The sequence below is a fragment of the Ambystoma mexicanum genome, chromosome 6q (genome assembly GCF_040938575.1).
Source record: "Ambystoma mexicanum isolate Mex_15411 chromosome 6q, UKY_AmexF1_1, whole genome shotgun sequence".
In the NCBI taxonomy this organism is placed as follows: domain Eukaryota; kingdom Metazoa; phylum Chordata; class Amphibia; order Caudata; family Ambystomatidae; genus Ambystoma; species Ambystoma mexicanum.
In genome coordinates, this window is record NC_090937.1 from 1626498066 (window position 1) to 1626521448 (window position 23383).

Consider the following 23383-nt stretch of genomic DNA (forward strand, 5'->3'; position numbering starts at 1 on the left):
GTTGACCCGGGTTCGATTCCCGGCCAACGGGTTCGATTCCCGGCCAACGCAGATCAAATCTTTAAATTGTTCAAAATGCATTTTTTGGAAATCAGACTCATGCTGAAAGCAAAGCTGACACACTTTTCGTGAAAATCAAAACCCCATCCAGGAAAGGTTCTTGCATCCTAGTTTCTGCAACTGTCTATCGGTGAGGGGATTGAAGCGAGCAGGGCTCCTGGCCCCTCCCCGACAAAGCCCTGACGAAGGCCTGACAAAGGCCTATTCGCCTTGCCCTGACGGGCCTTGGTCCCAGCAGGCCACCGAGCACAGCACCTCAGCCTATTAGAGTGAGGTTTCAGGATCTCTCTCATCCTGTAAACCAACATACTGAAGAAGGTGAAACGTGTGGCTGCGCTCCTCACATGCTGAAGCAGCAGCAGCCCTTTCCCTGAAGCAAAGTTCCTTCATTCCTCCCTCCCATAACCCTTAGCAGGGGATTTATGGTAATTGAGTTGAGTTTCCAAACTGGCCCTTCCTTCCTTCCTTCCCATATCTGCCAGCTCGAGAAGGCTTGTTTTGTTGCACCTGGGAAGTAAAGTATCTATTTGCGAGAGAGAGAGAATGAGAGAGAGAGACAGAGAGAGAGAGACAGAGAGAGAAGGGGAAGGGGTGTTGGCAGTTAGGGTGTGAGCTAGAGAAATGAGGCCTGTCTGCAAAAGGCCATGGGATGGAAGTGCGTGGTTGCAGGTTGTTTGGCTTTGTAAGGCCTACTGCCCGCTTCACTCGAAACTGGGTCTAGGGTTGTCGGTTTGTAGGCTGTAAAAGCCCAGAAAAGCTCTTGTTCTCCAACCAGCAGAGTGGCGCAGCGGAAGCGTGCTGGGCCCATAACCCAGAGGTCGATGGATCGAAACCATCCTCTGCTAACTTTTTTCAAATTATGTTTTTGTGTCATGGCATTAGGGCACAAAGAGCTGTAAGTGCCTGGATGCAATGTCATTCCTTGAACTTGCTGCCTCGTTCCACTCTTGCGCTAAATAGGAGAGGGTCCCAGCCCAGCCAACAAAATGTACTGTTCAATCAAACCAAACTTAAAACCAAGCTCCTTTTTTAAGGGGTCCCGGGGAAATGTTGGGCTGACCGGCAAGACCTCATGATGCGAACTGCTTCTGCGTCAAACGCAAGCTTTTTTCATTCCCAGCCAATGACTTATTCTTATTTCTAAGGGCCGCTCCATCAGATAGCCCAGACAGGCAGGCGTTGGTGGTATAGTGGTGAGCATAGCTGCCTTCCAAGCAGTTGACCCGGGTTCGATTCCCGGCCAACGCAGATCAAATCTTTAAATTGTTCAAAATGCATTTTTTGGAAATCAGACTCATGCTGAAAGCAAAGCTGACACACTTTTCGTGAAAATCAAAACCCCATCCAGGAAAGGTTCTTGCATCCTAGTTTCTGCAACTGTCTATCGGTGAGGGGATTGAAGCGAGCAGGGCTCCTGGCCCCTCCCCGACAAAGCCCTGACGAAGGCCTGACAAAGGCCTATTCGCCTTGCCCTGACGGGCCTTGGTCCCAGCAGGCCACCGAGCACAGCACCTCAGCCTATTAGAGTGAGGTTTCAGGATCTCTCTCATCCTGTAAACCAACATACTGAAGAAGGTGAAACGTGTGGCTGCGCTCCTCACATGCTGAAGCAGCAGCAGCCCTTTCCCTGAAGCAAAGTTCCTTCATTCCTCCCTCCCATAACCCTTAGCAGGGGATTTATGGTAATTGAGTTGAGTTTCCAAACTGGCCCTTCCTTCCTTCCTTCCCATATCTGCCAGCTCGAGAAGGCTTGTTTTGTTGCACCTGGGAAGTAAAGTATCTATTTGCGAGAGAGAGAGAATGAGAGAGAGAGACAGAGAGAGAGAGACAGAGAGAGAAGGGGAAGGGGTGTTGGCAGTTAGGGTGTGAGCTAGAGAAATGAGGCCTGTCTGCAAAAGGCCATGGGATGGGAGTGCGTGGTTGCAGGTTGTTTGGCTTTGTAAGGCCTACTGCCCGCTTCACTCGAAACTGGGTCTAGGGTTGTCGGTTTGTAGGCTGTAAAAGCCCAGAAAAGCTCTTGTTCTCCCACCAGCAGAGTGGCGCAGCGGAAGCGTGCTGGGCCCATAACCCAGAGGTCGATGGATCGAAACCATCCTCTGCTAACTTTTTTCAAATTATGTTTTTGTGTCATGGCATTAGGGCACAAAGAGCTGTAAGTGCCTGGATGCAATGTCATTCCTTGAACTTGCTGCCTCGTTCCACTCTTGCGCTAAATAGGAGAGGGTCCCAGCCCAGCCAACAAAATGTACTGTTCAATCAAACCAAACTTAAAACCAAGCTCCTTTTTTAAGGGGTCCCGGGGAAATGTTGGGCTGACCGGCAAGACCTCATGATGCGAACTGCTTCTGCGTCAAACGCAAGCTTTTTTCATTCCCAGCCAATGACTTATTCTTATTTCTAAGGGCCGCTCCATCAGATAGCCCAGACAGGCAGGCGTTGGTGGTATAGTGGTGAGCATAGCTGCCTTCCAAGCAGTTGACCCGGGTTCGATTCCCGGCCAACGCAGATCAAATCTTTAAATTGTTCAAAATGCATTTTTTGGAAATCAGACTCATGCTGAAAGCAAAGCTGACACACTTTTCGTGAAAATCAAAACCCCATCCAGGAAAGGTTCTTGCATCCTAGTTTCTGCAACTGTCTATCGGTGAGGGGATTGAAGCGAGCAGGGCTCCTGGCCCCTCCCCGACAAAGCCCTGACGAAGGCCTGACAAAGGCCTATTCGCCTTGCCCTGACGGGCCTTGGTCCCAGCAGGCCACCGAGCACAGCACCTCAGCCTATTAGAGTGAGGTTTCAGGATCTCTCTCATCCTGTAAACCAACATACTGAAGAAGGTGAAACGTGTGGCTGCGCTCCTCACATGCTGAAGCAGCAGCAGCCCTTTCCCTGAAGCAAAGTTCCTTCATTCCTCCCTCCCATAACCCTTAGCAGGGGATTTATGGTAATTGAGTTGAGTTTCCAAACTGGCCCTTCCTTCCTTCCTTCCTTCCCATATCTGCCAGCTCGAGAAGGCTTGTTTTGTTGCACCTGGGAAGTAAAGTATCTATTTGCGAGAGAGAGAGAATGAGAGAGAGAGACAGAGAGAGAGAGACAGAGAGAGAAGGGGAAGGGGTGTTGGCAGTTAGGGTGTGAGCTAGAGAAATGAGGCCTGTCTGCAAAAGGCCATGGGATGGGAGTGCGTGGTTGCAGGTTGTTTGGCTTTGTAAGGCCTACTGCCCGCTTCACTCGAAACTGGGTCTAGGGTTGTCGGTTTGTAGGCTGTAAAAGCCCAGAAAAGCTCTTGTTCTCCAACCAGCAGAGTGGGGCAGCGGAAGCGTGCTGGGCCCATAACCCAGAGGTCGATGGATCGAAACCATCCTCTGCTAACTTTTTTCAAATTATGTTTTTGTGTCATGGCATTAGGGCACAAAGAGCTGTAAGTGCCTGGATGCAATGTCATTCCTTGAACTTGCTGCCTCGTTCCACTCTTGCGCTAAATAGGAGAGGGTCCCAGCCCAGCCAACAAAATGTACTGTTCAATCAAACCAAACTTAAAACCAAGCTCCTTTTTTAAGGGGTCCCGGGGAAATGTTGGGCTGACCGGCAAGACCTCATGATGCGAACTGCTTCTGCGTCAAACGCAAGCTTTTTTCATTCCCAGCCAATGACTTATTCTTATTTCTAAGGGCCGCTCCATCAGATAGCCCAGACAGGCAGGCGTTGGTGGTATAGTGGTGAGCATAGCTGCCTTCCAAGCAGTTGACCCGGGTTCGATTCCCGGCCAACGCAGATCAAATCTTTAAATTGTTCAAAATGCATTTTTTGGAAATCAGACTCATGCTGAAAGCAAAGCTGACACACTTTTCGTGAAAATCAAAACCCCATCCAGGAAAGGTTCTTGCATCCTAGTTTCTGCAACTGTCTATCAGTGAGGGGATTGAAGCGAGCAGGGCTCCTGGCCCCTCCCCGACAAAGCCCTGACGAAGGCCTGACAAAGGCCTATTCGCCTTGCCCTGACGGGCCTTGGTCCCAGCAGGCCACCGAGCACAGCACCTCAGCCTATTAGAGTGAGGTTTCAGGATCTCTCTCATCCTGTAAACCAACATACTGAAGAAGGTGAAACGTGTGGCTGCGCTCCTCACATGCTGAAGCAGCAGCAGCCCTTTCCCTGAAGCAAAGTTCCTTCATTCCTCCCTCCCGGGGAAATGTTGGGCTGACCGGCAAGACCTCATGATGCGAACTGCTTCTGCGTCAAACGCAAGCTTTTTTCATTCCCAGCCAATGACTTATTCTTATTTCTAAGGGCCGCTCCATCAGATAGCCCAGACAGGCAGGCGTTGGTGGTATAGTGGTGAGCATAGCTGCCTTCCAAGCAGTTGACCCGGGTTCGATTCCCGGCCAACGCAGATCAAATCTTTAAATTGTTCAAAATGCATTTTTTGGAAATCAGACTCATGCTGAAAGCAAAGCTGACACACTTTTCGTGAAAATCAAAACCCCATCCAGGAAAGGTTCTTGCATCCTAGTTTCTGCAACTGTCTATCGGTGAGGGGATTGAAGCGAGCAGGGCTCCTGGCCCCTCCCCGACAAAGCCCTGACGAAGGCCTGACAAAGGCCTATTCGCCTTGCCCTGACGGGCCTTGGTCCCAGCAGGCCACCGAGCACAGCACCTCAGCCTATTAGAGTGAGGTTTCAGGATCTCTCTCATCCTGTAAACCAACATACTGAAGAAGGTGAAACGTGTGGCTGCGCTCCTCACATGCTGAAGCAGCAGCAGCCCTTTCCCTGAAGCAAAGTTCCTTCATTCCTCCCTCCCATAACCCTTAGCAGGGGATTTATGGTAATTGAGTTGAGTTTCCAAACTGGCCCTTCCTTCCTTCCTTCCCATATCTGCCAGCTCGAGAAGGCTTGTTTTGTTGCACCTGGGAAGTAAAGTATCTATTTGCGAGAGAGAGAGAATGAGAGAGAGAGACAGAGAGAGAGAGACAGAGAGAGAAGGGGAAGGGGTGTTGGCAGTTAGGGTGTGAGCTAGAGAAATGAGGCCTGTCTGCAAAAGGCCATGGGATGGGAGTGCGTGGTTGCAGGTTGTTTGGCTTTGTAAGGCCTACTGCCCGCTTCACTCGAAACTGGGTCTAGGGTTGTCGGTTTGTAGGCTGTAAAAGCCCAGAAAAGCTCTTGTTCTCCAACCAGCAGAGTGGCGCAGCGGAAGCGTGCTGGGCCCATAACCCAGAGGTCGATGGATCGAAACCATCCTCTGCTAACTTTTTTCAAATTATGTTTTTGTGTCATGGCATTAGGGCACAAAGAGCTGTAAGTGCCTGGATGCAATGTCATTCCTTGAACTTGCTGCCTCGTTCCACTCTTGCGCTAAATAGGAGAGAGTCCCAGCCCAGCCAACAAAATGTACTGTTCAATCAAACCAAACTTAAAACCAAGCTCCTTTTTTAAGGGGTCCCGGGGAAATGTTGGGCTGACCGGCAAGACCTCATGATGCGAACTGCTTCTGCGTCAAACGCAAGCTTTTTTCATTCCCAGCCAATGACTTATTCTTATTTCTAAGGGCCGCTCCATCAGATAGCCCAGACAGGCAGGCGTTGGTGGTATAGTGGTGAGCATAGCTGCCTTCCAAGCAGTTGACCCGGGTTCGATTCCCGGCCAACGCAGATCAAATCTTTAAATTGTTCAAAATGCATTTTTTGGAAATCAGACTCATGCTGAAAGCAAAGCTGACACACTTTTCGTGAAAATCAAAACCCCATCCAGGAAAGGTTCTTGCATCCTAGTTTCTGCAACTGTCTATCGGTGAGGGTATTGAAGCGAGCAGGGCTCCTGGCCCCTCCCCGACAAAGCCCTGACGAAGGCCTGACAAAGGCCTATTCGCCTTGCCCTGACGGGCCTTGGTCCCAGCAGGCCACCGAGCACAGCACCTCAGCCTATTAGAGTGAGGTTTCAGGATCTCTCTCATCCTGTAAACCAACATACTGAAGAAGGTGAAACGTGTGGCTGCGCTCCTCACATGCTGAAGCAGCAGCAGCCCTTTCCCTGAAGCAAAGTTCCTTCATTCCTCCCTCCCATAACCCTTAGCAGGGGATTTATGGTAATTGAGTTGAGTTTCCAAACTGGCCCTTCCTTCCTTCCTTCCCATATCTGCCAGCTCGAGAAGGCTTGTTTTGTTGCACCTGGGAAGTAAAGTATCTATTTGCGAGAGAGAGAGAATGAGAGAGAGAGACAGAGAGAGAGAGACAGAGAGAGAAGGGGAAGGGGTGTTGGCAGTTAGGGTGTGAGCTAGAGAAATGAGGCCTGTCTGCAAAAGGCCATGGGATGGGAGTGCGTGGTTGCAGGTTGTTTGGCTTTGTAAGGCCTACTGCCCGCTTCACTCGAAACTGGGTCTAGGGTTGTCGGTTTGTAGGCTGTAAAAGCCCAGAAAAGCTCTTGTTCTCCAACCAGCAGAGTGGCGCAGCGGAAGCGTGCTGGGCCCATAACCCAGAGGTCGATGGATCGAAACCATCCTCTGTTAACTTTTTTCAAATTATGTTTTTGTGTCATGGCATTAGGGCACAAAGAGCTGTAAGTGCCTGGATGCAATGTCATTCCTTGAACTTGCTGCCTCGTTCCACTCTTGCGCTAAATAGGAGAGGGTCCCAGCCCAGCCAACAAAATGTACTGTTCAATCAAACCAAACTTAAAACCAAGCTCCTTTTTTAAGGGGTCCCGGGGAAATGTTGGGCTGACCGGCAAGACCTCATGATGCGAACTGCTTCTGCGTCAAACGCAAGCTTTTTTCATTCCCAGCCAATGACTTATTCTTATTTCTAAGGGCCGCTCCATCAGATAGCCCAGACAGGCAGGCGTTGGTGGTATAGTGGTGAGCATAGCTGCCTTCCAAGCAGTTGACCCGGGTTCGATTCCCGGCCAACGCAGATCAAATCTTTAAATTGTTCAAAATGCATTTTTTGGAAATCAGACTCATGCTGAAAGCAAAGCTGACACACTTTTCGTGAAAATCAAAACCCCATCCAGGAAAGGTTCTTGCATCCTAGTTTCTGCAACTGTCTATCGGTGAGGGGATTGAAGCGAGCAGGGCTCCTGGCCCCTCCCCGACAAAGCCCTGACGAAGGCCTGACAAAGGCCTATTCGCCTTGCCCTGACGGGCCTTGGTCCCAGCAGGCCACCGAGCACAGCACCTCAGCCTATTAGAGTGAGGTTTCAGGATCTCTCTCATCCTGTAAACCAACATACTGAAGAAGGTGAAACGTGTGGCTGCGCTCCTCACATGCTGAAGCAGCAGCAGCCCTTTCCCTGAAGCAAAGTTCCTTCATTCCTCCCTCCCATAACCCTTAGCAGGGGATTTATGGTAATTGAGTTGAGTTTCCAAACTGGCCCTTCCTTCCTTCCTTCCCATATCTGCCAGCTCGAGAAGGCTTGTTTTGTTGCACCTGGGAAGTAAAGTATCTATTTGCGAGAGAGAGAGAATGAGAGAGAGAGACAGAGAGAGAGAGACAGAGAGAGAAGGGGAAGGGGTGTTGGCAGTTAGGGTGTGAGCTAGAGAAATGAGGCCTGTCTGCAAAAGGCCATGGGATGGGAGTGCGTGGTTGCAGGTTGTTTGGCTTTGTAAGGCCTACTGCCCGCTTCACTCGAAACTGGGTCTAGGGTTGTCGGTTTGTAGGCTGTAAAAGCCCAGAAAAGCTCTTGTTCTCCCACCAGCAGAGTGGCGCAGCGGAAGCGTGCTGGGCCCATAACCCAGAGGTCGATGGATCGAAACCATCCTCTGCTAACTTTTTTCAAATTATGTTTTTGTGTCATGGCATTAGGGCACAAAGAGCTGTAAGTGCCTGGATGCAATGTCATTCCTTGAACTTGCTGCCTCGTTCCACTCTTGCGCTAAATAGGAGAGGGTCCCAGCCCAGCCAACAAAATGTACTGTTCAATCAAACCAAACTTAAAACCAAGCTCCTTTTTTAAGGGGTCCCGGGGAAATGTTGGGCTGACCGGCAAGACCTCATGATGCGAACTGCTTCTGCGTCAAACGCAAGCTTTTTTCATTCCCAGCCAATGACTTATTCTTATTTCTAAGGGCCGCTCCATCAGATAGCCCAGACAGGCAGGCGTTGGTGGTATAGTGGTGAGCATAGCTGCCTTCCAAGCAGTTGACCCGGGTTCGATTCCCGGCCAACGCAGATCAAATCTTTAAATTGTTCAAAATGCATTTTTTGGAAATCAGACTCATGCTGAAAGCAAAGCTGACACACTTTTCGTGAAAATCAAAACCCCATCCAGGAAAGGTTCTTGCATCCTAGTTTCTGCAACTGTCTATCGGTGAGGGGATTGAAGCGAGCAGGGCTCCTGGCCCCTCCCCGACAAAGCCCTGACGAAGGCCTGACAAAGGCCTATTCGCCTTGCCCTGAAGGGCCTTGGTCCCAGCAGGCCACCGAGCACAGCACCTCAGCCTATTAGAGTGAGGTTTCAGGATCTCTCTCATCCTGTAAACCAACATACTGAAGAAGGTGAAACGTGTGGCTGCGCTCCTCACATGCTGAAGCAGCAGCAGCCCTTTCCCTGAAGCAAAGTTCCTTCATTCCTCCCTCCCATAACCCTTAGCAGGGGATTTATGGTAATTGAGTTGAGTTTCCAAACTGGCCCTTCCTTCCTTCCTTCCCATATCTGCCAGCTCGAGAAGGCTTGTTTTGTTGCACCTGGGAAGTAAAGTATCTATTTGCGAGAGAGAGAGAATGAGAGAGAGAGACAGAGAGAGAGAGACAGAGAGAGAAGGGGAAGGGGTGTTGGCAGTTAGGGTGTGAGCTAGAGAAATGAGGCCTGTCTGCAAAAGGCCATGGGATGGGAGTGCGTGGTTGCAGGTTGTTTGGCTTTGTAAGGCCTACTGCCCGCTTCACTCGAAACTGGGTCTAGGGTTGTCGGTTTGTAGGCTGTAAAAGCCCAGAAAAGCTCTTGTTCTCCAACCAGCAGAGTGGCGCAGCGGAAGCGTGCTGGGCCCATAACCCAGAGGTCGATGGATCGAAACCATCCTCTGCTAACTTTTTTCAAATTATGTTTTTGTGTCATGGCATTAGGGCACAAAGAGCTGTAAGTGCCTGGATGCAATGTCATTCCTTGAACTTGCTGCCTCGTTCCACTCTTGCGCTAAATAGGAGAGGGTCCCAGCCCAGCCAACAAAATGTACTGTTCAATCAAACCAAACTTAAAACCAAGCTCCTTTTTTAAGGGGTCCCGGGGAAATGTTGGGCTGACCGGCAAGACCTCATGATGCGAACTGCTTCTGCGTCAAACGCAAGCTTTTTTCATTCCCAGCCAATGACTTATTCTTATTTCTAAGGGCCGCTCCATCAGATAGCCCAGACAGGCAGGCGTTGGTGGTATAGTGGTGAGCATAGCTGCCTTCCAAGCAGTTGACCCGGGTTCGATTCCCGGCCAACGCAGATCAAATCTTTAAATTGTTCAAAATGCATTTTTTGGAAATCAGACTCATGCTGAAAGCAAAGCTGACACACTTTTCGTGAAAATCAAAACCCCATCCAGGAAAGGTTCTTGCATCCTAGTTTCTGCAACTGTCTATCGGTGAGGGGATTGAAGCGAGCAGGGCTCCTGGCCCCTCCCCGACAAAGCCCTGACGAAGGCCTGACAAAGGCCTATTCGCCTTGCCCTGACGGGCCTTGGTCCCAGCAGGCCACCGAGCACAGCACCTCAGCCTATTAGAGTGAGGTTTCAGGATCTCTCTCATCCTGTAAACCAACATACTGAAGAAGGTGAAACGTGTGGCTGCGCTCCTCACATGCTGAAGCAGCAGCAGCCCTTTCCCTGAAGCAAAGTTCCTTCATTCCTCCCTCCCATAACCCTTAGCAGGGGATTTATGGTAATTGAGTTGAGTTTCCAAACTGGCCCTTCCTTCCTTCCTTCCCATATCTGCCAGCTCGAGAAGGCTTGTTTTGTTGCACCTGGGAAGTAAAGTATCTATTTGCGAGAGAGAGAGAATGAGAGAGAGAGACAGAGAGAGAGAGACAGAGAGAGAAGGGGAAGGGGTGTTGGCAGTTAGGGTGTGAGCTAGAGAAATGAGGCCTGTCTGCAAAAGGCCATGGGATGGGAGTGCGTGGTTGCAGGTTGTTTGGCTTTGTAAGGCCTACTGCCCGCTTCACTCGAAACTGGGTCTAGGGTTGTCGGTTTGTAGGCTGTAAAAGCCCAGAAAAGCTCTTGTTCTCCAACCGGCAGAGTGGCGCAGCGGAAGCGTGCTGGGCCCATAACCCAGAGGTCGATGGATCGAAACCATCCTCTGCTAACTTTTTTCAAATTATGTTTTTGTGTCATGGCATTAGGGCACAAAGAGCTGTAAGTGCCTGGATGCAATGTCATTCCTTGAACTTGCTGCCTCGTTCCACTCTTGCGCTAAATAGGAGAGTGTTATGTCCCGGTCTGGGTCATAGTGATATAATCAGGATGCAGTTGCAGGTATGCTTAATGGTTGCTTTATTCAGATTCTTAAGTTACAGGTACAAATCAGGTCTCATCAAGTCCATCAGGAGATAGGAGGAAATCATGAGGGAAACCCACTGGCTCCCACCACCCAGGCTTCCTTAGATCAACTGCCTGGGTTAGAACCCTTTCATACACAAACACTCCAAGATACCTCATACATTCCACAAATGACATCACCACATACATACAGCATTCAGAAGGTGAAACCATAACAAGGAAGGCTGATCCTAACACCTCCTTCCCTTATAAACTATAGAAGGGAAGGCTATTCCTAACACCTCCTTCCCCTACAATCCCAACAGTACAGTGTCACACCTCAAACACACCATGACCTGAATCCGTCATCACACCTAACCATCAAAAGGCCTCAAGTACAAATACTCTGCCAGTCACTCTAAAAGACCAAGAATATAACAGCTGGACAACCAGGCGTAACTAACAATCCGGTAACGGCACCCCACCATCTAAACAACAACAACTTCTGTCCTTCAAAAAATCACGCATCACCTTCCACCCGTCGCCGCCACCAACGGGTCACCAGCCTGCCACACTGGAGCACAGACCTGCCCCTCTGGGCTACTAACCAGCATGCCATACGCCACCTGAGGAAACAAAACACCTCCCGTCCACCACTGCCACTGGTAGACCTCAGGACTGCCACACCTGAGCACAAACGGCCACCTATACGGGCTGGCACGAAGTCCGCTACACACCTACAAGGAACATGTCTAACCTACTACACCAGACCATAGGCTCATGGCAACTAAAGAGAGAGGCGCCTCCAATCAATCAAAACACTCTCACCCGACTCATCCTTAACCACTCAACATTCATAGCAACACTCACACCAGAGGCAACTGGTGGGGGACCAGTCAACCACACCAGCATACTTCCTCGATGTGTTGGCCAGACACTTCGAGCCCACATAGCTACTAAAAACCACCAGGTAACCCCACTACCAAGATGTTCTGTTGCCAAGCTCCGAGAACCACCCAGAAGAAAATCCAGGATGACCCCAGAAACAACACTTCAAGTAAAAACAATAATGATTCATCACTCACCATCATGGCTCAGCACAAAACACTATCCTGACTCCTCTGAGCCACACAAATCACTACCCTGACTCCTCTGAGCCACGCAAATTACTATCATGACTCCGCAGAGCCACACCAATCACTATCAAGACTCCTATGAGCCGCTTGACCAGACTACCACTGGTCACACAATTCACTACCATGACTCCGCAGAGCCGCTTGACCAGACTACCACTAGTCACACAATTCACTACCATGACTCCTCTGAGCCGCTTGACCAGACTACCACTGGTCACACAATTCACTACCATGACTCCACAGAGCCGCTTGACCAGACTACCACTAGTCATACAATTCTCTACCATGACTCCGCAGAGCCGCTTGACCAGACTACCACTAGTCAAACAATTCACTACCATGACTCCTCTGAGCAGCTTGACCAGACTACCACTGGTCACACAATTCACTACCATGACTCCGCAGAGCCGCTTGACCAGCCACAACCAGTCAGTGCACACACACTTCACCCATGCATCTTCAAACAGTTTTGCAACATAACCACTCAACACTTAAGAGAAGACATGTTGATACTACCAGGTGGAAATGGTGGGGTGTGGGCAGGGCCCTACCCACACTCCACATCAAAGAACATGTCCTTAAAATATTATTGGCAAAACTAAACACATGAATATGACATTACTCAGAAATTATATCTATGGTGTAAAAATCTATAAGTCCATGTTGTCCACTGCAGGAAACAACGCTACAAGCTGCAAAATCCTCAAAATGGTTAAAAACTAGAGAGATCATGAAATTTAGGATTAACAGAAATGAATTGCAACATAACTCATTACTCACATACTGCAAAATTCTCAACATTATTATGAATGTTAGTGAGATATGTCAAACTAACTCTCCATGCCTAAAACTAAACAGTTTTAATGCAACCTTTTCTGAAACATTCCTGGTGACATTTTAAAAGTTCACGTTGCCACCTTTGCCACGAATCCTAGCTGCAAAGCCTCAAAATTGGTTAAGCTCAATATCCATCTTAACTGCAGGACTCTATACATGTCATACATGCATGCGATCTAATCCAATCATCCACGAACACCTCATCAACCTTCCATTCCAAAATAACATCACCAGTATTCCGGAATGGTAACGAAAAATACATCAATTCAATCACTGCATAGTGTCATTAGTAAAAACATTGCCGTGCATATGGGCATTACATGGGTGATGTTAAAACAAGATGTGGCGTTTAGCTTCTCTTTACCCCAGCGAATCACATGCTTCATAGCTGCAGTGCCAACAGTGTACATAAGTTCAAACTTGCTTGATTCATGCAACATTTCAAAACCGAAACTGGACTTCACGCACGTCATCACGCTCCAGACGCATGATGGTCCCTTCCTTTGACCTTAACTCTTCATTTTCCCTGAAGTCATACCGAAGCATCGACTATTTCCTGGTCACGTTTTAACGCGTTGGTAGGTGCTTTACTTTAAGGACGTTCTCGCCGTCATCCCACTCAGCTGAGCTGACGGCATCCAGAGTTTTTCAGTGACGCCAAAAACCTGTGCGCAATCAACATTCCGAATTCCACTCCATTGCTGAATCCACCAGCCACCATGCCTACGTCATCATTGCAGCAAAGTAGACAGAGCAGCACAGAGCTCCGCTGTCCCAAACGGCCGCCTCACTCGCACAGAAGAACACATGGGGGCTCACGCACGTCCATCAGCAGTTTGGTGAGACATACACTTTCTTTGATTCCGGTAACTGTAAGATGTCGCTGCAACTTTCAGCAGAATGCGATCCATCACGCTCTCCTAAGCATCTTCCGTGGCGCACACATACATCCCCAAGACACCGGCAAGGTTCACACTGTTCTCATTGCGCAGCTACCAGAACGGCCACAGCTCCCAGGGTGCCCAGGTCCTGGACAGCCTCATACACTCACCAGAGCCCTCTGCCAGGGCTCTCCTCTCTGGCCCACTGCTGGTGAGCCAGTGGCAGTTGGCAGGACAATCACCTCTGCTCCTGGGTACTTAGCAGGGCACTGGCTTTGTTGCTAATGAGGTGATCGCTTTACTGCCTCCTGGGTGCCTATTACTGCAGCCTGTTTTACTCATCCCTGGGTGCTTCTCTTTGCTTCTTGCAGGCCCCTGCGTGCCTACCAGGGCTTCCACATTTCCTCAGCCCTGGGTGCTTCTTTGCGCCTACCAAGGCACTGTCACTTTCTCAGCCCTGGGTGCTTCTTTGCGCCTACCAAGGCACTGTCACTTTCTCAGCCCTGGGTGGTGGGACTCTTCTTGGACCATGGGGGGCAGTGGGTTCCCTCTCCTTGTACAGTCCCTCACTTGAGCTTCGCTCCTGCTCTGCACCCCCCGCAGCAGTATCTCCTTTCTCCTTATCCTGGACCACACACACACACAGGTACCTGTTGCCTTGTAGCCTTCAGGGTCCATCCAACCAGTCCTGTTGGAGACCAGTCCTCGTCGCCAATTGTTATGTCCCGGTCTGGGTCATAGTGATATAATCAGGATGCAGTTGCAGGTATGCTTAATGGTTGCTTTATTCAGATTCTTAAGTTACAGGTACAAATCAGGTCTCATCAAGTCCATCAGGAGATAGGAGGAAATCATGAGGGAAACCCACTGGCTCCCACCACCCAGGCTTCCTTAGATCAACTGCCTGGGTTAGAACCCTTTCATACACAAACACTCCAAGATACCTCATACATTCCACAAATGACATCACCACATACATACAGCATTCAGAAGGTGAAACCATAACAAGGAAGGCTGATCCTAACAGAGAGGGTCCCAGCCCAGCCAACAAAATGTACTGTTCAATCAAACCAAACTTAAAACCAAGCTCCTTTTTTAAGGGGTCCCGGGGAAATGTTGGGCTGACCGGCAAGACCTCATGATGCGAACTGCTTCTGCGTCAAACGCAAGCTTTTTTCATTCCCAGCCAATGACTTATTCTTATTTCTAAGGGCCGCTCCATCAGATAGCCCAGACAGGCAGGCGTTGGTGGTATAGTGGTGAGCATAGCTGCCTTCCAAGCAGTTGACCCGGGTTCGATTCCCGGCCAACGCAGATCAAATCTTTAAATTGTTCAAAATGCATTTTTTGGAAATCAGACTCATGCTGAAAGCAAAGCTGACACACTTTTCGTGAAAATCAAAACCCCATCCAGGAAAGGTTCTTGCATCCTAGTTTCTGCAACTGTCTATCGGTGAGGGGATTGAAGCGAGCAGGGCTCCTGGCCCCTCCCCGACAAAGCCCTGACGAAGGCCTGACAAAGGCCTATTCGCCTTGCCCTGACGGGCCTTGGTCCCAGCAGGCCACCGAGCACAGCACCTCAGCCTATTAGAGTGAGGTTTCAGGATCTCTCTCATCCTGTAAACCAACATACTGAAGAAGGTGAAACGTGTGGCTGCGCTCCTCACATGCTGAAGCAGCAGCAGCCCTTTCCCTGAAGCAAAGTTCCTTCATTCCTCCCTCCCGGGGAAATGTTGGGCTGACCGGCAAGACCTCATGATGCGAACTGCTTCTGCGTCAAACGCAAGCTTTTTTCATTCCCAGCCAATGACTTATTCTTATTTCTAAGGGCCGCTCCATCAGATAGCCCAGACAGGCAGGCGTTGGTGGTATAGTGGTGAGCATAGCTGCCTTCCAAGCAGTTGACCCGGGTTCGATTCCCGGCCAACGCAGATCAAATCTTTAAATTGTTCAAAATGCATTTTTTGGAAATCAGACTCATGCTGAAAGCAAAGCTGACACACTTTTCGTGAAAATCAAAACCCCATCCAGGAAAGGTTCTTGCATCCTAGTTTCTGCAACTGTCTATCGGTGAGGGGATTGAAGCGAGCAGGGCTCCTGGCCCCTCCCCGACAAAGCCCTGACGAAGGCCTGACAAAGGCCTATTCGCCTTGCCCTGACGGGCCTTGGTCCCAGCAGGCCACCGAGCACAGCACCTCAGCCTATTAGAGTGAGGTTTCAGGATCTCTCTCATCCTGTAAACCAACATACTGAAGAAGGTGAAACGTGTGGCTGCGCTCCTCACATGCTGAAGCAGCAGCAGCCCTTTCCCTGAAGCAAAGTTCCTTCATTCCTCCCTCCCATAACCCTTAGCAGGGGATTTATGGTAATTGAGTTGAGTTTCCAAACTGGCCCTTCCTTCCTTCCTTCCCATATCTGCCAGCTCGAGAAGGCTTGTTTTGTTGCACCTGGGAAGTAAAGTATCTATTTGCGAGAGAGAGAGAATGAGAGAGAGAGACAGAGAGAGAGAGACAGAGAGAGAAGGGGAAGGGGTGTTGGCAGTTAGGGTGTGAGCTAGAGAAATGAGGCCTGTCTGCAAAAGGCCATGGGATGGGAGTGCGTGGTTGCAGGTTGTTTGGCTTTGTAAGGCCTACTGCCCGCTTCACTCGAAACTGGGTCTAGGGTTGTCGGTTTGTAGGCTGTAAAAGCCCAGAAAAGCTCTTGTTCTCCAACCAGCAGAGTGGCGCAGCGGAAGCGTGCTGGGCCCATAACCCAGAGGTCGATGGATCGAAACCATCCTCTGCTAACTTTTTTCAAATTATGTTTTTGTGTCATGGCATTAGGGCACAAAGAGCTGTAAGTGCCTGGATGCAATGTCATTCCTTGAACTTGCTGCCTCGTTCCACTCTTGCGCTAAATAGGAGAGAGTCCCAGCCCAGCCAACAAAATGTACTGTTCAATCAAACCAAACTTAAAACCAAGCTCCTTTTTTAAGGGGTCCCGGGGAAATGTTGGGCTGACCGGCAAGACCTCATGATGCGAACTGCTTCTGCGTCAAACGCAAGCTTTTTTCATTCCCAGCCAATGACTTATTCTTATTTCTAAGGGCCGCTCCATCAGATAGCCCAGACAGGCAGGCGTTGGTGGTATAGTGGTGAGCATAGCTGCCTTCCAAGCAGTTGACCCGGGTTCGATTCCCGGCCAACGCAGATCAAATCTTTAAATTGTTCAAAATGCATTTTTTGGAAATCAGACTCATGCTGAAAGCAAAGCTGACACACTTTTCGTGAAAATCAAAACCCCATCCAGGAAAGGTTCTTGCATCCTAGTTTCTGCAACTGTCTATCGGTGAGGGGATTGAAGCGAGCAGGGCTCCTGGCCCCTCCCCGACAAAGCCCTGACGAAGGCCTGACAAAGGCCTATTCGCCTTGCCCTGACGGGCCTTGGTCCCAGCAGGCCACCGAGCACAGCACCTCAGCCTATTAGAGTGAGGTTTCAGGATCTCTCTCATCCTGTAAACCAACATACTGAAGAAGGTGAAACGTGTGGCTGCGCTCCTCACATGCTGAAGCAGCAGCAGCCCTTTCCCTGAAGCAAAGTTCCTTCATTCCTCCCTCCCATAACCCTTAGCAGGGGATTTATGGTAATTGAGTTGAGTTTCCAAACTGGCCCTTCCTTCCTTCCTTCCTTCCCATATCTGCCAGCTCGAGAAGGCTTGTTTTGTTGCACCTGGGAAGTAAAGTATCTATTTGCGAGAGAGAGAGAATGAGAGAGAGAGACAGAGAGAGAGAGACAGAGAGAGAAGGGGAAGGGGTGTTGGCAGTTAGGGTGTGAGCTAGAGAAATGAGGCCTGTCTGCAAAAGGCCATGGGATGGGAGTGCGTGGTTGCAGGTTGTTTGGCTTTGTAAGGCCTACTGCCCGCTTCACTCGAAACTGGGTCTAGGGTTGTCGGTTTGTAGGCTGTAAAAGCCCAGAAAAGCTCTTGTTCTCCAACCAGCAGAGTGGCGCAGCGGAAGCGTGCTGGGCCCATAACCCAGAGGTCGATGGATCGAAACCATCCTCTGCTAACTTTTTTCAAATTATGTTTTTGTGTCATGGCATTAGGGCACAAAGAGCTGTAAGTGCCTGGATGCAATGTCATTCCTTGAACTTGCTGCCTCGTTCCACTCTTGCGCTAAATAGGAGAGGGTCCCAGCCCAGCCAACAAAATGTACTGTTCAATCAAACCAAACTTAAAACCAAGCTCCTTTTTTAAGGGGTCCCGGGGAAATGTTGGGCTGACCGGCAAGACCTCATGATGCGAACTGCTTCTGCGTCAAACGCAAGCTTTTTTCATTCCCAGCCAATGACTTATTCTTATTTCTAAGGGCCGCTCCATCAGATAGCCCAGACAGGCAGGCGTTGGTGGTATAGTGGTGAGCATAGCTGCCTTCCAAGCAGTTGACCCGGGTTCGATTCCCGGCCAACGCAGATCAAATCTTTAAATTGTTCAAAATGCATTTTTTGGAAATCAGACTCATGCTGAAAGCAAAGCTGACACACTTTTCGTGAAAATCAAAACCCCATCCAGGAAAGGTTCTTGCATCCTAGTTTCTGCAACTGTCTATCGGTGAGGGGATTGAAGCGAGCAGGGCTCCTGGCCCCTCCCCGACAAAGCCCTGACGAAGGCCTGACAAAGGCCTATTCGCCTTGCCCTGACAGGCAAAGGTCCCAGCAGGCCACCGAGCACAGCTCCTCAGCCTATTAGAGTGAGGTTTCAGGATCTCTCTCATCCTGTAAACCAACATACTGAAGAAGGTGAAACGTGTGGCTGCGCTCCTCACATGCTGAAGCAGCAGCAGCCCTTTCCCTGAAGCAAAGTTCCTTCATTCCTCCCTCCCATAACCCTTAGCAGGGGATTTATGGTAATTGAGTTGAGTTTCCAAACTGGCCCTTCCTTCCTTCCTTCCCATATCTGCCAGCTCGAGAAGGCTTGTTTTGTTGCACCTGGGAAGTAAAGTATCTATTTGCGAGAGAGAGAGAATGAGAGAGAGAGACAGAGAGAGAGAGACAGAGAGAGAAGGGGAAGGGGTGTTGGCAGTTAGGGTGTGAGCTAGAGAAATGAGGCCTGTCTGCAAAAGGCCATGGGATGGGAGTGCGTGGTTGCAGGTTGTTTGGCTTTGTAAGGCCTACTGCCCGCTTCACTCGAAACTGGGTCTAGGGTTGTCGGTTTGTAGGCTGTAAAAGCCCAGAAAAGCTCTTGTTCTCCAACCAGCAGAGTGGCGCAGCGGAAGCGTGCTGGGCCCATAACCCAGAGGTCGATGGATCGAAACCATCCTCTGCTAACTTTTTTCAAATTATGTTTTTGTGTCATGGCATTAGGGCACAAAGAGCTGTAAGTGCCTGGATGCAATGTCATTCCTTGAACTTGCTGCCTCGTTCCACTCTTGCGCTAAATAGGAGAGGGTCCCAGCCCAGCCAACAAAATGTACTGTTCAATCAAACCAAACTTAAAACCAAGCTCCTTTTTTAAGGGGTCCCGGGGAAATGTTGGGCTGACCGGCAAGACCTCATGATGCGAACTGCTTCTGCGTCAAACGCAAGCTTTTTTCATTCCCAGCCAATGACTTATTCTTATTTCTAAGGGCCGCTCCATCAGATAGCCCAGACAGGCAGGCGTTGGTGGTATAGTGGTGAGCATAGCTGCATTTGGAATGCATTTTTGGAAATCAGACTCATGCTCTTGTTCTCCAACCAGCAGAGTGGCGCAGCGGAAGCGTGCTGGGCCCATAACCCAGAGGTCGATGGATCGAAACCATCCTCTGCTAACTTTTTTCAAATTATGTTTTTGTATCATGGCATTAGGGCACAAAGAGCTGTAAGTGCCTGGATGCAATGTCATTCCTTGAACTTGCTGCCTCGTTCCACTCTTGCGCTAAATAGGAGAGGGTCCCAGCCCAGCCAACAAAATGTACTGTTCAATCAAACCAAACTTAAAACCAAGCTCCTTTTTTAAGGGGTCCCGGGGAAATGTTGGGCTGACCGGCAAGACCTCATGATGCGAACTGCTTCTGCGTCAAACGCAAGCTTTTTTCATTCCCAGCCAATGACTTATTCTTATTTCTAAGGGCCGCTCCATCAGATAGCCCTGACAGGCAGGCGTTGGTGGTATAGTGGTGAGCATAGCTGCCTTCCAAGCAGTTGACCCGGGTTCGATTCCCGGCCAACGCAGATCAAATCTTTAAATTGTTCAAAATGCATTTTTTGGAAATCAGACTCATGCTGAAAGCAAAGCTGACACACTTTTCGTGAAAATCAAAACCCCATCCAGGAAAGGTTCTTGCATCCTAGTTTCTGCAACTGTCTATCGGTGAGGGGATTGAAGCGAGCAGGGCTCCTGGCCCCTCCCCGACAAAGCCCTGACGAAGGCCTGACAAAGGCCTATTCGCCTTGCCCTGACGGGCCTTGGTCCCAGCAGGCCACCGAGCACAGCACCTCAGCCTATTAGAGTGAGGTTTCAGGATCTCTCTCATCCTGTAAACCAACATACTGAAGAAGGTGAAACGTGTGGCTGCGCTCCTCACATGCTGAAGCAGCAGCAGCCCTTTCCCTGAAGCAAAGTTCCTTCATTCCTCCCTCCCATAACCCTTAGCAGGGGATTTATGGTAATTGAGTTGAGTTTCCAAACTGGCCCTTCCTTCCTTCCTTCCCATATCTGCCAGCTCGAGAAGGCTTGTTTTGTTGCACCTGGGAAGTAAAGTATCTATTTGCGAGAGAGAGAGAATGAGAGAGAGAGACAGAGAGAGAGAGACAGAGAGAGAAGGGGAAGGGGTGTTGGCAGTTAGGGTGTGAGCTAGAGAAATGAGGCCTGTCTGCAAAAGGCCATGGGATGGGAGTGCATGGTTGCAGGTTGTTTGGCGTTGTAAGGCCTACTGCCCGCTTCACTCGAAACTGGGTCTAGGGTTGTCGGTTTGTAGGCTGTAAAAGCCCAGAAAAGCTCTTGTTCTCCAACCAGCAGAGTGGCGCAGCGGAAGCGTGCTGGGCCCATAACCCAGAGGTCGATGGATCGAAACCATCCTCTGCTAACTTTTTTCAAATTATGTTTTTGTGTCATGGCATTAGGGCACAAAGAGCTGTAAGTGCCTGGATGCAATGTCATTCCTTGAACTTGCTGCCTCGTTCCACTCTTGCGCTAAATAGGAGAGGGTCCCAGCCCAGCCAACAAAATGTACTGTTCAATCAAACCAAACTTAAAACCAAGCTCCTTTTTTAAGGGGTCCCGGGGAAATGTTGGGCTGACCGGCAAGACCTCATGATGCGAACTGCTTCTGCGTCAAACGCAAGCTTTTTTCATTCCCAGCCAATGACTTATTCTTATTTCTAAGGGCCGCTCCATCAGATAGCCCAGACAGGCAGGCGTTGGTGGTATAGTGGTGAGCATAGCTGCCTGCCAAGCAGTTGACCCGGGTTCGATTCCCGGCCAACGCAGATCAAATCTTTAAATTGTTCAAAATGCATTTTTTGGAAATCAGACTCATGCTGAAAGCAAAGCTGACACACTTTTCGTGAAAATCAAAACCCCATCCAGGAAAGGTTCTTGCATCCTAGTTTCTGCAACTGTCTATCGGTGAGGGGATTGAAGCGAGCAGGACTCCTGGCCCCTCCCCGACAAAGCCCTGACGAAGGCCTGACAAAGGCCTATTCGCCTTGCCCTGACGGGCCTTGGTCCCAGCAGGCCACCGAGCACAGCACCTCAGCCTATTAGAGTGAGGTTTCAGGATCTCTCTCATCCTGTAAACCAACATACTGAAGAAGGTGAAACGTGTGGCTGCGCTCCTCACATGCTGAAGCAGCAGCAGCCCTTTCCCTGAAGCAAAGTTCCTTCATTCCTCCCTCCCATAACCCTTAGCAGGGGATTTATGGTAATTGAGTTGAGTTTCCAAACTGGCCCTTCCTTCCTTCCTTCCCATATCTGCCAGCTCGAGAAGGCTTGTTTTGTTGCACCTGGGAAGTAAAGTATCTATTTGCGAGAGAGAGAGAATGAGAGAGAGAGACAGAGAGAGAGAGAGACAGAGAGAGAAGGGGAAGGGGTGTTGGCAGTTAGGGTGTGAGCTAGAGAAATGAGGCCTGTCTGCAAAAGGCCATGGGATGGGAGTGCGTGGTTGCAGGTTGTTTGGCTTTGTAAGGCCTACTGCCCGCTTCACTCGAAACTGGGTCTAGGGTTGTCGGTTTGTAGGCTGTAAAAGCCCAGAAAAGCTCTTGTTCTCCAACCAGCAGAGTGGCGCAGCGGAAGCGTGCTGGGCCCATAACCCAGAGGTCGATGGATCGAAACCATCCTCTGCTAACTTTTTTCAAATTATGTTTTTGTGTCATGGCATTAGGGCACAAAGAGCTGTAAGTGCCTGGATGCAATGTCATTCCTTGAACTTGCTGCCTCGTTCCACTCTTGCGCTAAATAGGAGAGGGTCCCAGCCCAGCCAACAAAATGTACTGTTCAATCAAACCAAACTTAAAACCAAGCTCCTTTTTTAAGGGGTCCCGGGGAAATGTTGGGCTGACCGGCAAGACCTCATGATGCGAACTGCTTCTGCGTCAAACGCAAGCTTTTTTCATTCCCAGCCAATGACTTATTCTTATTTCTAAGGGCCGCTCCATCAGATAGCCCAGACAGGCAGGCGTTGGTGGTATAGTGGTGAGCATAGCTGCCTTCCAAGCAGTTGACCCGGGTTCGATTCCCGGCCAACGCAGATCAAATCTTTAAATTGTTCAAAATGCATTTTTTGGAAATCAGACTCATGCTGAAAGCAAAGCTGACACACTTTTCGTGAAAATCAAAACCCCATCCAGGAAAGGTTCTTGCATCCTAGTTTCTGCAACTGTCTATCGGTGAGGGGATTGAAGCGAGCAGGGCTCCTGGCCCCTCCCCGACAAAGCCCTGACGAAGGCCTGACAAAGGCCTATTCGCCTTGCCCTGACGGGCCTTGGTCCCAGCAGGCCACCGAGCACAGCACCTCAGCCTATTAGAGTGAGGTTTCAGGATCTCTCTCATCCTGTAAACCAACATACTGAAGAAGGTGAAACGTGTGGCTGCGCTCCTCACATGCTGAAGCAGCAGCAGCCCTTTCCCTGAAGCAAAGTTCCTTCATTCCTCCCTCCCATAACCCTTAGCAGGGGATTTATGGTAATTGAGTTGAGTTTCCAAACTGGCCCTTCCTTCCTTCCTTCCCATATCTGCCAGCTCGAGAAGGCTTGTTTTGTTGCACCTGGGAAGTAAAGTATCTATTTGCGAGAGAGAGAGAATGAGAGAGAGAGACAGAGAGAGAGAGACAGAGAGAGAAGGGGAAGGGGTGTTGGCAGTTAGGGTGTGAGCTAGAGAAATGAGGCCTGTCTGCAAAAGGCCATGGGATGGGAGTGCGTGGTTGCAGGTTGTTTGGCTTTGTAAGGCCTACTGCCCGCTTCACTCGAAACTGGGTCTAGGGTTGTCGGTTTGTAGGCTGTAAAAGCCCAGAAAAGCTCTTGTTCTCCAACCAGCAGAGTGGCGCAGCGGAAGCGTGCTGGGCCCATAACCCAGAGGTCGATGGATCGAAACCATCCTCTGCTAACTTTTTTCAAATTATGTTTTTGTGTCATGGCATTAGGGCACAAAGAGCTGTAAGTGCCTGGATGCAATGTCATTCCTTGAACTTGCTGCCTCGTTCCACTCTTGCGCTAAATAGGAGAGGGTCCCAGCCCAGCCAACAAAATGTACTGTTCAATCAAACCAAACTTAAAACCAAGCTCCTTTTTTAAGGGGTCCCGGGGAAATGTTGGGCTGACCGGCAAGACCTCATGATGCGAACTGCTTCTGCGTCAAACGCAAGCTTTTTTCATTCCCAGCCAATGACTTATTCTTATTTCTAAGGGCCGCTCCATCAGATAGCCCAGACAGGCAGGCGTTGGTGGTATAGTGGTGAGCATAGCTGCCTTCCAAGCAGTTGACCCGGGTTCGATTCCCGGCCAACGCAGATCAAATCTTTAAATTGTTCAAAATGCATTTTTTGGAAATCAGACTCATGCTGAAAGCAAAGCTGACA

At 49.7% G+C, this 23383-nt stretch overlaps 1 non-coding gene across 1 annotated transcript; it reads left to right on the forward strand.

Annotated features, from left to right (window-relative positions):
- The first annotated feature begins 10253 nt into the window (after positions 1-10253).
- TRNAM-CAU (transfer RNA methionine (anticodon CAU)) lies at positions 10254-10325 on the forward strand. Its single transcript has one exon. It is a non-coding gene; the product is annotated as a tRNA-Met (tRNA).
- Positions 10326-23383: the final 13058 nt, after the last annotated feature.